The sequence below is a fragment of the Pinus tabuliformis genome, chromosome 1_2 (genome assembly GCF_031772625.1).
Source record: "Pinus tabuliformis cultivar Carrire ecotype Pingquan chromosome 1_2, CPIR1, whole genome shotgun sequence".
NCBI classification, from domain to species: domain Eukaryota; kingdom Viridiplantae; phylum Streptophyta; class Pinopsida; order Pinales; family Pinaceae; genus Pinus; species Pinus tabuliformis.
The window spans coordinates 1298373926-1298391509 of NC_142298.1; the positions used below are offsets into that span (position 1 = coordinate 1298373926).

Here is a 17584-nt window from a genome sequence, read left to right on the forward strand (position 1 = left end):
TTTATAAGGCACTGGACCTGCGAGTTCTTAGTGTACCACAAGGGCACACTATCCCAAGTGGAGCCACTGTTATCACTGAAAATTCTGTTGCCAAAATTGCTCAGACTAGCTTAAGGACAAAGTGTTTTCGCAGTGCATAAATCCTTTTTAGCAGTTTCGCAGCGCTACATGTTAGGTGGTTTCGTAGCGCGCTACGAAATCGGGGATTTGTCCTAATCCATAGCAGACCTTACCCAGCTGTCATGTTTATGTCCACTGGTGAATGCAAGGCTAAGGTAACTGCAGCTCGCTTGTCATATTTTGATGGTGATTATTGGCCAGGCGCTGCAAAAGATATGATAATGCAACTTCAACAAGCGAAAGGAAAGACCAAGAAAACTGCAACCAAAAGAGCATCAGAAGCTGCATCACAAGCTGAGCTTGCAAGCAATGCCTCAAAGGATGCTTTATTAATGCAGAAACTTGGGGAGTCCATATCTCCAATGAAAAAAGACTTTATTATGGTTCATTTGCAATATGCATGTTCTCATTACTGTCATTTCATTGTTTCTGGCAAACGTTGGGCTTGCAGCCAATGTAAGAATTGACAATTATGTGATATTTGTTACGAGGTACAACAAAAGCTTGATGAAAGGGAGTGGCATCCTGTCAACAGTAAGGAAAAAGCATTTATTTAATTCTGTTGAAGTGACAGATGTTCCTGCAGATACTAGGGATAAAGATGAAATTTTGGAGAGTGAATTCTTTGATACCCGTCAGGCCTTTCTTAGCTTTTGTCAAGGAAATCACTACCAATGTGATACTTTGCCACGTGCCAAGCATTCTTCCATGATGATTCTTTATCACTTGCATAATCCTACAGCACCTGCATTTGTAACCGCATGCAATACCTGTCATCATGATATTGAAACAGAGGATGGGAAGCTACGGGTGAATGATAAGCCAACCCATAATTATCCTATACTAAAGCATTGCAAGGTTGGAGCAACTAGGAAAGCTGTGGCAGTAGCAAAAGACTAAAGATGCTTGACGGAGAATACAAAGATCCTTGAAGAATTGATCCAATTAAGGCATAAGATGGCACGCTTGCTGGGATATTCTAATTATGCAGAATATGCACTAGAGAATCAGATGGCTAAAACACCTTTAAGGTTATGGAGTTTCTAGTGGATATATCAGAGAATATATCAAATTCAGCTGCTAAGGAACTGCAAAGACTTAGGGATTTGAAGAGAGAGGAGGAAGGAGAAGCTGTATTGGGAATGGAGGATTTACAATACTATATGCACAAAGCAGAAGAACTAGAGTTTGAAATAGATTATGCGACTGTGAAACAATATTTTCCAGTGGATTCTATTACATCAGGGATTCTGAAAATTTATGAACAGTTTTTTTTTTTTTTGCCTAAAATTTGAGACAGTACAAGCAATCGAAGTTTGGCATCCTGATGCGTCACTATACTCAGTTTTTGATTCGTCTTGTAATCAGCTTTTGGGTTTCTGCTACCTTGATGTGTATATTAGAGATGGAAAGTTTTCCCATGCATGTGTTATCCTTCTTCAGGATGGCTGCTTGATGCAAAATGGCACTCGCCAGTTACCAGTAGCTACGTTGATTGCAAACTTCACAAAGCCTACGGCAGATAATCCTGCAGTTCTGCGATTTGCAGAAGTGGTTACATATTTTCAACATTTTGTCCATGTGGTACATCATATTTGCAACCATGTATCATTAGCAAAATTTTCGGGGATTAGAGTGGAAACTGATTTTGTTGAACTTTCTAGCCAGCTTCTAGAGAATTTGTGTCATGAAAGTGTAATCCTAAAAATGATGAGCGGATTCTATAAGGATATCCATAAACCAGTTCCAGACGAAGTTTGCAGGGCTTTAAAGAAGAAACGAAAATCTTTCTCTGAGCTGAAAACTAAACAAAAGATAGTCTTATGCCTTTTGATCAGATTATTCATACCAATGAAGTGGTGGATACAAAGGCACTTCTTCGAGATCTTTATCCAAAGGATAGCCCTTACAGTGTTGACAATTTGGTTTCACAGGTTTTGTAAAAGTTGTTTTGAGCCTGCTTTCCGAAGATATCCACTGGAGGAAACCAGGGCAAAGGATACTTTAGAACAGTTGAAAGAATTTTTCTAAAGAGGGTGGAAAGGATTGTTCTAAAAATAGAGGGCACATCATGTTATTGAACACATGTTTTTCACCTGTTAGATCTCCAGCAAAAGACGGAAAGAGAGCAAAGGAGCAGAGTGATATCCAAGAATTCAACAAGCATGATAAGGACTTTTTCAATTTACTTGAACAGGTTTTTGGCAATGGTAGCTGTGTCACTTCTGATTCAGATATTAAAAGACAAGACAAATCTGATGCTCCTTTTTCATGCAATGAAATTGAAGATAAGGTATACAAACAGAGGAAAGTCAAAGACTGTGTTTTTGAAATTACACAGCAGTTTCGTAGCGCACTACGAAACTGCTGTAGGTGTTGTTTTATGATGAAGACAAACAGTTTGATGGTAGGATCAGAAAATTATCAAAGGAAATACCTAAGGAACATTAAGGAGACCACATGAGGCTAGCATAGCCATTCAGATAATGACAAGTGTGCCTTTTTGTAAAGGTGAAATATTTTGTCTTAAGTTAAAGCTTTGATAAAGGTACTTTATTACCGGTTGTTAGGGTTTTGGAAGGAGATGCATACGAAGAATTTTGGCTTATACACCTGTTCAATCAACAAAGCTTCCAGCACATTTGGGAATATGGTGATGCTCATTATTTTTGGGGTATTAAAGAGCTGGGAACATGCTGCTTAATTTTTGAAGAATGGTGGGAGACAAGGACCGGAAAAACAGGGGTTTTATCCTTATGATTAATGAACCATCAGCGCATTCAGTATCCAAAGCTAGCTTGTTCCTTGCATCCTTCTCTCAGCTATCTCGGCCAAACTAAAAGGAGACAGGTGTCAAGGATCAAGAAAGAATCATGCTACGAGGAGAATAGAATCAGAGTTTTAGTTTAATTAGGACTCTTTGTAATTACAGTTCAGCACTTAATGTATTTAATGAATTAGTTAAACAGTAGATAGGAGTAGTTAATAGCAGTCTTCGAGCTCCCCTCATGCTGGAGGAGGAAGCTCAAGGTGGTTAAGAATGTATCCCTATATATAGATCAGACTTGGATGTAATAGGGGTTGGATGTTTTGACAAAAGACAAGTCTATTTTGGTTTATGTATAGCAGATTTCAGTAATGCAAATGACTGTTGTTTCTTCTCAGGATTCACAATAGATCTTATTGTTCAAATGTATGATGGTTTATTCTCTTAGTGTTCTTTTACAGTTTTGTTACTGCATAATCACTCAGAACTCATGTTTCATGCTCTGACTTCCTGTATGCTTGGCAAACTGTGTCTCATGTAAGTTATGTTTGAACATTAGATGTAAAGTGCCCTGATTTCTATGAAAGGATAGTGCCATTGTTTACTGAGATTTTAGTGACTCCATAAGCCCAATGGGAATCAATTTGATATTTGTCCAGCTAGTATATTTTCTTCATGTGTCTTATAAGAGTTAGCCATCTTGTTCAATATTAATAACCTGTGAGAGAGCCCTCTCAGACTAAGGAGGCTAAGCCTTAGTTAAAAGCCTGGTTTGAAACAGTTACACAGAGTCTTGTTGATTGGCAGCCTTCAGTGCTTGATTTTGTGATAACATAACCTCTGTCACTTTGATCTCTGACTACATCAATCACACTGATTCCTGCTACTACATCCATGCTGCTACTGGTCATATATCCGAGCATGTATCCGCACTGCACCTCCTCTCATCATGTTGCTCACTACTGCACTGCAACTCAGTTACTAAGAAGTAAGTAACTGATTTCCCAACTGACCTCCCTATTGGGCTAGAAACATCCTCTAATGTTGAAGCTTCCTCTGTCACTCCATTTGCATCTGTCTCTACCCACTCAGCCAGTCCTGCTACTCCTCATTGGGGCTCCCATAGCAAGGTCTAATCAAGGACGTTGGGTACCTCAATGATCTTGCCCCTATTCTAGCCTTCTTGGGACTGTCACTCCACATCACCCCACCTCGAACTTGGAGGTATGGATGCATGTAATCGCTATGCTCACTTGGCTCAAAATTCCCCCTACTGGAGGCCTCTGCATGAGTGGATGCCTCCACTCGGTCTCCTCTCGGCTTCTCTAGTTGTGGCTGCTCCACAACCTCCTGAAGCTGCTTCACCAATTATGGCTCCTCCACAATTGTCTGAGACTTATTCTAGTGTTCCATGTTGAGAGGTAATGTACTCTCCCTCTCAACCACCAAGTTTCCATCAGTTGCCTTGCTCCTCAAGGCTTTGCATGCATCTTGAACCTCAAAAGCATATAGTTTCTTGACTTGTGAACCAGTCTCCTTCACCTGTCTTGTGGTGACGTGTCTAAGGAAAACATTTCCCTTAGTGAAGACTACATCATAGCCTTTGTCTTCCAGCATTGTGATCGATACTAAGTTTTTCCTCAGTCCTGGCACATATTTCACATCTAACAAGGTAATGCGAGCTCCATGCTCCCTCTGAAAAACAATTGTGCCTACTTCTGAGACACTATACTTTTCATCATTACCCATCTCTATGAGTATCTAGAGATCTTTCTCCTCCAAGGTACTGAACAAATGCCTATCGCCGGTGATATGGAATGAAGCTCCACCTTCAACAAACCAACCACATCCCACCATGGATGAAACCATGCATGCAATAAGGGTGAAATCCAACTCGAATTGTGAGGCCAGTGCCTCACCTTCTGATCCTTCCTTGGATCCCTTCTTGGATTTCTTAAGTGGACAATTTGCAGCAAAATGGCCCACCTCATGACAATGAAAGCATCACACTTTCAATTTGTCAAACTTCTTCCCACCATAGGAAGAACTTGATTTGGGATGAGAATCATTCTCCTTCCCTTTCTTTTCCTTACTCGCTAAGGAAAAATTTTCTTCATCCTCCTTCGATGAAGAAAAACCTCTGGTGCTTCTCCTTATCTCCTCCTACATCAGATCTGACCAAAGTCGTTCCCAATCTAGCAGTTTCTCTCTTCCATTTACTGAGTCTTGGTAGCTATGCCAGCTCTTAGGAAGACCGAGGAGAGAAAGACTCACCATGTCATCATAGGCTGTCGTGATCCCTACACTTCCAAGCTCATCCTTGCAGGTGGTGAGCTTGTTCAGATATGTAGAGATCATGTCACCCTTTTCACACTTGATTTTCCGAAGCTAGTCTTTCAGCGCCAACTTCCTATGATGGCTTCTCTTCTGATATAGATCTTTCAATGTTTTCCACATTGAAAATGGTGTCTCCTTCCCATGGAGACTTGAGACTATGTGGTCTCGAACTCCCTCTAGAAGTATTCTCCTCGCTCTAGCCACATATTTCTTCCATTCCGCCAATTCTTGGGCATTAACTACTACTAAGTTGGGGACTTCTTGATCAATGAAGTCCTTTAGACCATTATCCTCTAATACCACTTCCATGCAATCCTTCTAGGCTATATAATTCGAGCTGCCATCAAGGGCATACTTGAGTCTCAAACCACTAAACGCCATTGGTGAAATTGAGATGTGATAAGAAATCAATTTCTATAATTAGGAACCTCAAACTTCAAACTTATCCCTTGTTTGTATATTGTTCTTTTATTTGATCACCTTTGCTCTGATACCATGTAGAATTTCCCATTGTAGATCACCTGATAATGCAATATAATAAAGCAAAATATTTGATCTACTTCTACAAACAAACTTGTCGCAGCTTAATCAATTTTGAGCAAGATCAAATAGAACACATATAACGGAGAAGAAGAAATCATACACATGAAACTCAAAAGAATACTCTGGGGAAAGCGTCAGCTAAAAAACCCGACCTCTGTATTATAATACAAGGGGAAATATGTCTGGATTACACAATTCTTTAGATCACAAGCTATCCAGCTCCCAGTACAATCCCTCTACTACTCATAGACAGTCAAAGGCTTCTCACAAACCTTCTCCTCTGCCCTCCAAGCCTCCTATTTCCTTGCGCAGTTTCTCTCGGGGTCCAATGCTGCCACCTGTGTGCATTCACCTCTCACACAACTCACCAAACGTAGAAGTAACTGCGCAATCCTGAAGGGGATAATTCCTTCTGCATGGATGAGTTTCCTATATAGGAAAAAGCCTCCAACTGATAGTAAACTATCCCTTCCTCTGATCTAAACTAGGTCTCTGACTGAACTGATATGCATGAGTTATTTATGAGAGAATATTCAGTTATCTGAAGTGCATTAGTTACATGTATGCATGCATTAACTAACCAAACTCACAATCAGTTCCACAAACTGTTGGAACTAATCTAACTGGACTTAACTCAATTAATTGAGCTAACTAATTACAACTTTGTTGAGGCCTCGAAGATCGCTGCCACAACAAAGGTGAAACCACCCGGTCCGGACCTTAGTGCAGCTCCTTTTCCGTTTGGAATAGTGGTTCCGACTGGGGATAATGGGACCAGTTTCCCAAGAACTATAAGTGAATGGGATGGATGAATGACTTATGACATAAGATGGTAATAAGCGGACAGCTAAACTACAAACCAAAATGTAATAACTATAATTGGATCCCGGGACTTATCACTTGGCAAAGCGTAGCGTTTGATGGTCTGTGCTTTAGGGCAGGCATATAGATGACTCTAACACTTTAAGCATAGACGTTTAAACCATTTAAACATTGCTCTGCATAATTAGTTATGCAGAGCGATAAGAGCAAATTACTACACTTAATCATTCATATCATTGATACATACATGAGTGAAAGAGATAACAAATCACCAAAACATTCAATAGTGAAACGAAATGAAGATTCGTTGTTATATCGCATACATGCATTCAACAATAGCAAAGATAATAACACAGCAATTCATATAATAAGAAAGAACACAGATACAGATAATAGTACCATGTAAGCTGATCGATCATTCCAGTATATTAATCACTATGTCGCAGTTCTTCCTTCAAATCGGAAAGCATTCCAAACAACAGATAGTCGTGCGCAGTTGTATAAAGCAGCCTTCTAATCAAAATTAAGAACCGTTGGTCGAGTTTCACAAAAAGAATATAGACTGAAGCACAATAGTGCAAACTTCGGCCTTTAAGTCTTATTACAAAATTTTACGACCCTTTCCAAAACAATGAAAGGGTCTATAAATACTATACTAATCTAAATATCTAAACAACTGAAAAGCTATTAAATTGGCATCAATAAATGTTTGTTCCATCTTTCTTGGCAATCTGGCAGTTGGCGGCAATGCTTCATTCGGTGGGTTCTTTGCCTTTATTCCTTAGCTGACATATCGCCAGCATTGGCTCTACTTCTGGTGGAGTGTTGAGACGCGAAGTTAGCTGGTCATCATATGTAGCATCTTGAATGTCGGGGATCAGGCATCCGAGGGCATCTGTTAAACACTTGAGAGCAGACCTTTGAGTATGTGGCTTGACTAGAAAGAGCCAATATGTATCAGAGGTTAAAGTATTTACTCCGGTAATTAACTTCCTCTGTTCCTCCAAGTCATGGTAATTTGTTTGTTCAAGCATATCTGCTGTTGTTATGCTTCCAGGTGTGCACTTGGAAATCATGTTAGCCAAATAAAGTGTATCATTGACTAGGTCGGTCATATTGCTGGCAATTATTTTACACCTGGAAGCCGCCCTTTCTGCTTTCATTACCTGAGTGTTCCATTCCGTGAAGAGGATGTCTTTGTACGCTTCATGGATTCGGGACAAATTCGCCGCTTTCCCTTCGTTAGTGTCTTGCCACTCAATATAATCGGATATGGCTTCTTCGGCCTGATCTAGCTCATTCCTGGCCTTCTCTATTTGCTCACACACTGTTGTAGATATTTCGCATAATTGCTCAGCCTTAGTAAGTTTTTGACATAAAAGTCTGATCTGAGATATTAATGCGCCATTTATTTGAGTTGCCTCTGCTCTGAAGACTTTCACATTTTGTGTGCTCTTGATACCTTCAAGCTGTGTTGATAGTTGAGCTATTCGCTCATCTTTTGATTTCATCATCAACTCATTTGATGCTTTCAACTGTGACAATGCCTCCGACAATTCTTTTGCCTTCTGAGTTTCACTTTGGTCTATCCTTTGTCTTTCAATTTGCAGTTGCTGGGTTAACAAATTGTTTTCCTACTATTGAGCCAGCAACTGCTCTTCCACCTGCGCTGCTTTGTTTTTCGCTTCAATTACCTCTGCCTGTAATGCATATATTTCATGGTCCTTAGTCTTCAACAGAAGACTTACCTCCGATGCTTTGTCGATGGTTGCTGCAGAATAAGCTCCCGCGAATTGCGACAGCTTTGTCAGATCATCGGAGGGATCCAAATCCTCCTTCTAGACCATATTGCCCGTGACTGTTTGCTCAGGCAAGATAGAAGGTTGATCAAGCCTTCGTCTTTTCTTAGAGCGCTTAATAACGGCTCTATGCTTTGGGCTATAGAAAATATCCAGGGGAGGAATTTCTTCCACCTGGAGAACAATTTGATCGGAAGGGTCCTTATTGATTACCTCGACATCTTGTGAAATGGGTGGGCCGCTGGTCCCCCCTAGAACCTGAGAAGAAGTGGTATCGGGTGCATCGCTTGTTTTAGAGGAGCCTTTGTCTTTGGAGCCTTCCTTACCACTGATAATGGAATCGAATTGGTTCCATTGTTTAATCAATTCAGAATCGGTGGAGGTTTGCTTATGTTGCTCTGTAGGGGCTTTGCTCCGTTCCTTTTCTTGTTCTAACTTCTGCTGTTCTTCAAGTGCTTTCCGCTGTTGCTCCTCTAATTCCTTTTCCTGCCTATCTGCCAGTTCTTTCTTTAGTTTCTCTTCTTCCTTCTTCTTCCTTTGCTCTTCTTCCTTCTTCTTCCTTTGCTCTTCTTCCTTCTTTGCCTTTTGCTGCCTCTCTGCTTGCTCTTTTCTCTGCTTCTCAGCCTGCAGCTTCTTCTGCCTTTCCTCCTGTTGTTTATCCTGTTCTTTAGTTGTAACCGGAGGTGAATGTATTTGTTGCCGACCAGGCTCGCTTGAGGAAGACGCTGGGGTTGTGGATAATAACTCTAGGGGAAGAGTTTGCAACCTCTGTTCCCTAAGTTTATTAAACTCAGTCAACGCCTCATCATTGTATTTCATTATTGCAAGCCGTTTGGCTTGGCTTATTGTCTCTGTACCTACGAACAGGTCATCAAACAGATCCTCTTGATGATCAACTTTTGTCAATTTTGCTTGTTCTAGGGCAGTGTAGGCAGTTTGCTTTGGATCATAGAGTCTGCTTGGGAGAGTGGCCAAGGATAAAGCTTGGATTTTTGTCGCTTCTTTTTCTGCGTGCTTGTAATTAAGCAGAGTAAAAACCCCAATTCTTAAAGGAAAAGAGGGCCAACCTTTCTTCTTCTCTTCTTTGAGAGTTTGTGTGACACTCTCGGCCATAATCTGGTAACAGATTTCCTGGGCTAACAGCTTGTCTGGGATATATAAGGGGAGGACATGCGGCCTAGCCTTACTCCCAAAAACTCTGATATAGGTGAAATACTCCTCCCCGAACCAACTTGCTACGGCTGGTAAGTCGAAAGAAGCTTCATAGGAAATTCTGGAAATGGGTCTGTCATAAATAGAATAGTAAATGGGCACCATGAAACCATTACAAATTTGGTACAAATGGTCCTTGTAAGAGGACTTCCACAATTTCTGATGGTATAGATGAATGGGTGTTGGATCTTGGGTGGTCCATCTCCAACCGAGGACAGGAAACTCAGAATTAAGACACAAAGTATCCATAATGTAAGCAGAATAATAAAATGGCGGGATTTTCCTTTCGGAGACTATAGTTTTGTTTCTGAATTCACGAACAGCTACGACCAACTTATCAGAAAGAATAGTGGCCCAATCCATGATTATAGCATTGATAGCCGCTTCCATTAAGGGAACCATGTCAATATTGATATTAACAGAGTCATGTAATCCCCACAGTCTACACATCATAATCCCCGCATAGCAATAGGGAGAAGCCAAAGAAACGTTGGAGTACTTACCCGAACTTTCATGCTTGTGCTTGGCTGGGTTCTGCCTCCAATCTCGGAGGGGTTCGGATGGTGATTCATTTTCACTTGCGAATTTTTCCACGAAGGTTCTATTGTAGACTAGCTCCGGTTCAGGCAGATGATACATTCGCCTCAGGTCATCAGGCTTGAATGACCCGAAAATCCTTCCGTCCCTTGTATGGAAAGTTCTATCAGTGATGGGGATTTCTTCAATTGCCCAGCGCACCACATCTGTGTAAGGGAGAACCTTCTCTCTGGCCGCTATTCTGTGTAAAAAGGAGTCGGCCAAGTCTTTGAGCGTTGCATCAGATTTCCTTAGTACATCAACACTAGCTGTTCTCACTGTCACTTTTGGTTGCTCGGCCTCCAACAGATTATATGTGCCTTGCCATGTGGTCCTAGCAAGACCAGCGCACGTAGTGTCCGAGATTAAGCCTTTCTTCGAAATTGAAGCAGCTTGACCTGCAACAGGTGTTGTAGTAGCACCAGAACTCTTCTTATTTTTCTTCCCGATCACGTTTAGGCTTTTCTCAACAAACGAACTCTACACAAGCGCAAGAGAAATCGTAACACGAGAAATAATGAAAACAAAGCGTAATGGGAAAGATATATATCACTTGAAGCGTGGCGCTATTAATTTTCAAAAAATGGCTGCGGATCCAATCACTGGTAAGAGATCGTATATGCATTAATGGTGATTTTAAGGCCTGCTATCCATTAAATGACCTTTACGCTGTTATTCAGTTGAATGACCTCCCAACGCGTGCAACAGATATGATACGCCTTAGATGCAAGTATTCGTTAACCGAAGGGGCAAAGTTATTAAATACACATGCCTTACCTTATCCTTGCATTTAACGGCATTTTGAAAACTGCGCTTTATCCACCGGATTTAAATATAACTTTAAAGCTTAAAGCAATCGCTTTTTTGGAAATGCCGATTACCGATGAATAATGTCGCATCGCATGGGGGAAAGAGTTACACTATCGTTTGAAAGTAGCCCTGGCGAACGCCGATAGCAATATCACATCGCATCGGGGAAAGACCTGAGCGCCTTATGAGAGTGCATAGGATACCGCCGACGGCCGATAGCGATATCGCATCGGGTCGGGGTTTAATACTTAAAGCGTTTTCCCATAAGAGGCCGGGCCGATAGCCGATCGCCGATATAGCGTCGCATCGGGGTGTAAGATATGTGCTCTTTATGTGTATGCATCGAATACCACCGATCGCCGATAGCGATATCGCATCGGCAAAGACCAAAGTGTCATTTAAATGCATCTCTCTTGTCATTGTGATATGCGATCTTTCAATCGCTTTATCGCAATAACAAAGATTGTTTTATTTTGGAAACATTGTTATTCGAAAAAGGCTCCAATTCACTAACACTTTTGATTATCATACCTTTTTCGAACAAATTCATTAATACCAATTAATTTTTTTAAAAGGGACCCATTTCATATGTTAATCATTTGTAAATACATTCAGAACGAAATGGGGGGTTGTTGTAGGGCACAACAATTGGCGATTCGTTGGTAGAACCAGTTATCTCTGAAATTAATACAAACACTCAAGTTTTTCAAAAATAGAAACTCAATCAGAAGGAGAAACTTCTAATATAACTAGATATTCATGTGTTCTGAATAAAGTGAACTCAATTTTGTTAACTGTGTCCCATTTAGTTTCAAGAAACCAAATACATAATAAGTTTCAAAAATAAGTCTTTATTGGTTCATAGTGATAGAATAGAAAACTTTCCCAAATCAGCTTTTATAATTAACCCCTCTGTCATAGGTAGAGCCTCTGTTGCCAGCAAACATTTATAGTCTCGACAGGGATACCTTTTAACCATAGTATTGTCCACTTTTCCATTCACATAAGAGTGTGATTAACAGAATGAATCCATAAAATGTTTTTATATTTTATTTTTCATCTGTTTTTCTTTGTAATAAATAAGATAAAAAGCCACTGTCCTGGTTTGGTAGCCAGTTTATGACAATGCCATTCACTAGTAATAATTTAACTGATCAAGCTGGCTCATGATGAGACCCCTTGTCTTGAAATTTCAAGCCATTACCCTGTTTTGGTAGGCAGTATTGGTAATGTCAGTTAACCTATTTCCCTATGAACATGGTAAGCAGGCTTATGATAAGACCTCTTATCTTTAATCTTTTATATTTTAGAATTACACTCTGAGTAATCATAAACTTTTGTGAATGGGGTGAACAATTTTCTCCTTAAGAGTAGGTGGATGACAAGTGAAGAGTTGAAGATACTGAAAATGGGTTAGCCTCTATCTTTTAACAGATAACCTTTGGAGACTAGTTTTGGAAACAGAAAATGATTCGGAACTTTTACCTCCTGAAAGGAGTCTTCAAAATTTAGATTATAGTTTCAGAACACAATGATATCTAATTTCCTAGAAACTAGTTTTTTTGATTGAGGGTTCTATTATCTAAAAACAAATATTTATATTATTTTGTGAGACAGCTTCGTCAAACACAACAAAAGGTCAATAGAGATACTCTACAGCTTTATTTCCTACCAATCCTACAAACTACGCAAATCTACAAAAGGAGAAGGGGTTACCTTCTCAATTAAAGAATTTCTTCAGGATCAGGCCATTGACAGGGAGAGAATCTCTCATCCCTGATAAGTCTTGCAATATAAAAGTTGAATGGCCTATCTTTTCACAGATCTGAAATGGTCCAAGCCACATTTTCTGAAATTTGGTATGCTTACCTTTATCTTCATGGGCCTTGTCCCATTTGAGAACCAAGTCACCAACTTGAAGTTGTTTGGAACCGGATGATGCTGAGTCAAAAGATGCTTTGATGATTTGTTGATGTTTAGCATGAGTGATTCTGGCTTTTTCCCTCTCTTCCTCTAATTTGAGAATTTGGTCATGTCTAAGTTGGATAGAAGAAGACGGAGTCTCTTGAATGAACTGCACTAGGGCTAAAGATGGAAGAACAAGATTTGTAGGCAACACGGCTTCTTTTCCATATACCAGATTGAAAGGAGAGGTCCCTATAGAAGCCTTTTGTGTTATTCTATCAGCCCATAATGCAAAGACCAAAGATTTATGCCAGTTTCTATGATTTTGTTCAACAGTTCGCTTAATGATTTTGATGATATTCTTATTAGTAGATTCGGCTAAACCGTTCCCCTGGGGATAATAATTGGAAGAATATTTCAGTTTAAACCCTCTTTTAATAGCAAAATCATATATAGCGTTTCCTGAAAAATAAGAAGCATTATAAAAAACAAGAGCGTTTGGAACACCAAACCTGGTAATGATGAATTGGTCAATGAACTCGATGATCGCTTCTGCATTTTCCGCCTTCAAAGGAATAGCCTCTACCCATTTAGTAAAATAACCAGTAGCGGTAAGGATATACCTATGTTGTTTGGAAGATGGTGGAGTAATTTCCCCGATGATATCTAACCCCCATTGTTCGAATGGCTGTTCAATGTTGACAGGTTGAAGAGGGAAAGCTGATTTTCGTTGTCTTCCACCAGAGGTTTGGCAATTAAGGCATTTTCTTACGTGCTCATGGCAATCTCTAAATAGAGTAGGCCAATAATATCCAGCATGAATAATCTTGTGAGCTGTTGTGTCAGCTCCAAAATGTCCCCCAGCTGGTCCATCATGTAGCTCCTGCAAAACCTTTTGAGCTTCAGGTTTCTCAAGACATCTTAACAGAATAGAATCATAATTTTGTTTAAACAACACATCATCAATGAGAGTGAAATTCTTAGCTTTTAACCTAACGGCCCTTTTATTCTTGTAAGATAAATTTGGAGGAGCATAACCGTTCTTGAGATAAAATATCAAATCAGCATATTGAGATTCAGAATCAGTGACACTTATCTGATTGATTGATTCAGTCTGATCCATATCGCTTGATTCAGGAATGTTTGATGCTCCTGCCAATATCCTGCAAAAACCTTGGCCCTTGACAATCTTTGCTGGCTTTATTTCTAAGTCATACTCTTGAAGCGCTGTAACCCAATTGGCTCTTTTTTCACCCAATTCTTTCTGAATTAATAGTTGCCTAACTGCCGGGAAAGGAACTATTACTTTTGTATGGGTTTTTAGAAGGAAGGGTCTATAATGCTTGACTGCATTGAATACAGCAAAGGCTTGTTTTTCCACATCCGAATAATTCAATTCGGCACCTTGAAGATTTGAACTGAAAAATGATATGGGTGCTTCTAAGTTGTTATCATTCAGTTGTGTGAGTACTGCGGCATATGAAGTGTTGGATGCGATAGTATATAGTGTAAAATGATTAGAAAAATTTGGAGTATTCAAGGCTGGGGCATTAATTATTGACTGTTTGATAACATCAAAAGCTTGTTTTTCTTCTGATCCCCATTTGAAGACTGAATTCTTCTTGATCATTGTCTGAAGTGGTAATACAATCTGTGAAAAATCTGGAACAAATCGTTTGACAAAATTAATCTGACCTAAAAACGACTGCATTGATTTTTTGTTATGTGGGAAAGGGATTTTAGAAATTTCATTAATCCGATCAGGGTCAATATAAATACCATCTTTGGATACTATAAATCCTAAGAGTTTTCCTTGGTCTAGAGCAAAGAAGGACTTTTTTGGGTTTAGAGAAATACCATATCTTTTGCATCTATGAAAGATCTGATTTAAGTCGTGCAAATGATTATCTCTCTTCTTAGAATACACAGTAATATCGTCTAGATAGACGACTACTGATCGATTAATTAACCCTCTGAAGGCCATGTCCATAGCTCTCTGAAATGTCGCTCCGGCGTTTATAAGACCAAAAGGCATTTTCTGATATGCATAGGTTCCCCATTTTGTTCTGAATGTAGTTTTAAGCTGGTCATCGGGTTGTACCAGAACTTGATTGTACCCTGAAAAACCATCTAGAAAAGACATCAATTCAGAACCTGCCACCGATTGGAGAATTTGCTCCATAGTGGGTAATGGGAAGTTGTCTTTTAAGCTCGCTTTGTTTAAATTCCTGAAATCAATACAAATTCGAATGTCGCCATTTTTCTTCCTGACTGGCACCATGTTAGAGACCCAGTTTGAATGTCGGACTGGAAAAATAATTTTGGCTTTCAAAAGCTTATTAAGTTCCGACTTAATCTGGCTCTCCAAATTTGGGTGTATTTTTCTTAATTTTTGCTGAATTGGTTTTTTATCAGGAAGCATAGGAATGGTATGCTGGATAATAGATGTGTCATATGTCTTTAAGTCATCATATTTCCAAGCAAAAACCTGTTTGTTCTTTCTCAACAATTTAATAAATGCTTCCTTTTCATTCTGAGATAGTCCTGTTCCTAAATTGATGTTTTGAGGAGACTCTTTAGTTCCTAGATTTATCAATTCAAACCTAAGGGTAGAACTTTGAAGCTTTGTGTTAATTACAGGTTTAAACCTGTCTTTAATATCATAAAGATCTTCTAATTTTACCACTGGTTTGGGGATCGAATTTTCTTTGAGCACTTCTTTCATCTGGGAATCATGATCATCTTCGTCAATAACTTGCTTATCATAAGAATTCTCAGAAGTTAAAAATTGCAAAATATCATCATCATGATTAAATACTCTCCAATTAGTGACATTGTCAGGAATTGAGGGTCTGAAAAGTAATTCTACAGAAAATCTATCAAGGCTATAGTCTTCAGAAGGTAGAAGCTTTGAAGCTACATTGGCTAGTAAATCTGCGGCTGAATTTTGAGATCGAGGTATAGAAGAAATGTTGAATGCCAAAAAGTGTGAGGTAAGCTCTTGAACGAGCGATTGGTAATGTTTAAGGTGAGTCGAAAGGCAATGAATTGCATTTCTAACCTGTTTGACAATGATTTCCGAATCGCCGAATACCTTTAGATATCGCACCTCCAAGCCGATTGCTTTGTATAATCCCTGGATTAAAGCTTCGTATTTGGCAGTATTGTTAGTGCACTCAAACTCTAACCTACAAGACAACATTGTCTTTTCTCCTTGCGGACTAACCAATATACACCCAGCTCCTGAACCCTCGCTAGACTTAGAGCCATCAAAATACAGAGACCAAAATAAAGGAATATTAAGAAAAGTATCTGCATTTTCCTCAGCATCATTAAAACATCTGGACCTATCAGTTTGTGAAAAATTTTCTATTTGAGATGTAAAATGATTAACTGAAAAAGGAGATGGTTGGGCAACAAAGTTGCCAAAGAATGATTCTGCCGAATAATTCCCCAGAATGTTGTTGTTGAATGCAACAGGCTGATTTTCTTGTTCGAAGTCAGTTACTGTGTGGGTCATATGTTTCTCACGGTCAATCCTTATTTGATTTGGCTTTCCCTTGTAGGGAAGCCACATATGTGACCAATCTGTAGAAATATACCCGTGCAGTTTTTCGGACCAATCTCTGCTCAATATTAAACCATAGAATTCAGGTATGTCGGCAATTAAAATGTCAATTCTCTGTACAACCCTGGGGTCAGCAGACAACCTGATGGTTACAGAATTAATTTCGCCCACTACCTGCACTTTAGTCCTATCCAACTGCACAATATGAGTGGCTGACTTCTGTGGCTCAATATTCAGCTTAGAACAAACTGAAGCTGGCATTATATTAGATGAAGCCCCTGAATCAATTAAACAGTTGTGCAGGTTTCTATTATAAATCTCGTACGTCAGCAGGAAGGGTGGGGTGTGAGAATTTGATTTATCTCCAATTAGAACTGAATCGGTAGCTTCGACCATACCTGCAGGAGGCTGGCCTTGATCGTTGGCAGCTCTTGTACTGGGAAGGGGAGTAGAGGGAACAACATTCAATTCTTTGAGAAGTAACTTTTGTTGATGTTTTAATTTGCTAAGCTCAAACATAGTTATATTTGCCTTAGTTTTCTTCATGTCATCAACAATGTTATATTCCATTGAATCAGATATTACTAATGTCTTGGATGTTGAAGGAGAACTAGAAGTTGAAGGCTGATTTTGGGGAGCTACTACAGGCGATTTCTTAGGAGGAACTTTTTCTTTTGCTGTAGAAGCACCTGCACTTCTTTTCTTCGATGTTGCCTGAGCAGGTTCGGAAGTACTTTTACTTCTAGTAGTAACCGGAAAGGCTTCTTCTTCATTCTCAGTATCAGAGTTTGGGAGTATAAAATCCCACATTCCATGGCATTCAGCTACTTCTTCTTCATCATCGGTTTGTAAAGTTGTTTCCTCTTCCTCTTCTTCTTGGTCTGAGTCTGCATTGGATATAACATTGGGTGGCTTTGATTCAGTTTTCTTGTAAGTTCTAAATGGTCTTTTATTTGAGGTTTCGGCCACCTGCTTCTTGATGTCAACCATTTCATTAGACAATGTTTTAAGGACCTTTTGTAAACCTTCCATGTCATAGGGGTCCTTTGGGGTTTTCTTCTTGGAATCTTCTTTAAACGAGACTTTTTTAGCTTTTCGGTCTTCTAGAGCAGCTTTCTTCTCAAG

The 17584-nt window shown here is 39.5% G+C and overlaps 1 pseudogene; it reads left to right on the forward strand.

Moving 5' to 3' along the window:
• Nucleotides 1–242: 242 nt before the first annotated feature.
• Nucleotides 243–17584, forward strand: part of LOC149210991 (putative thimet oligopeptidase) — a 42598-nt pseudogene continuing 25256 nt past the window's right edge.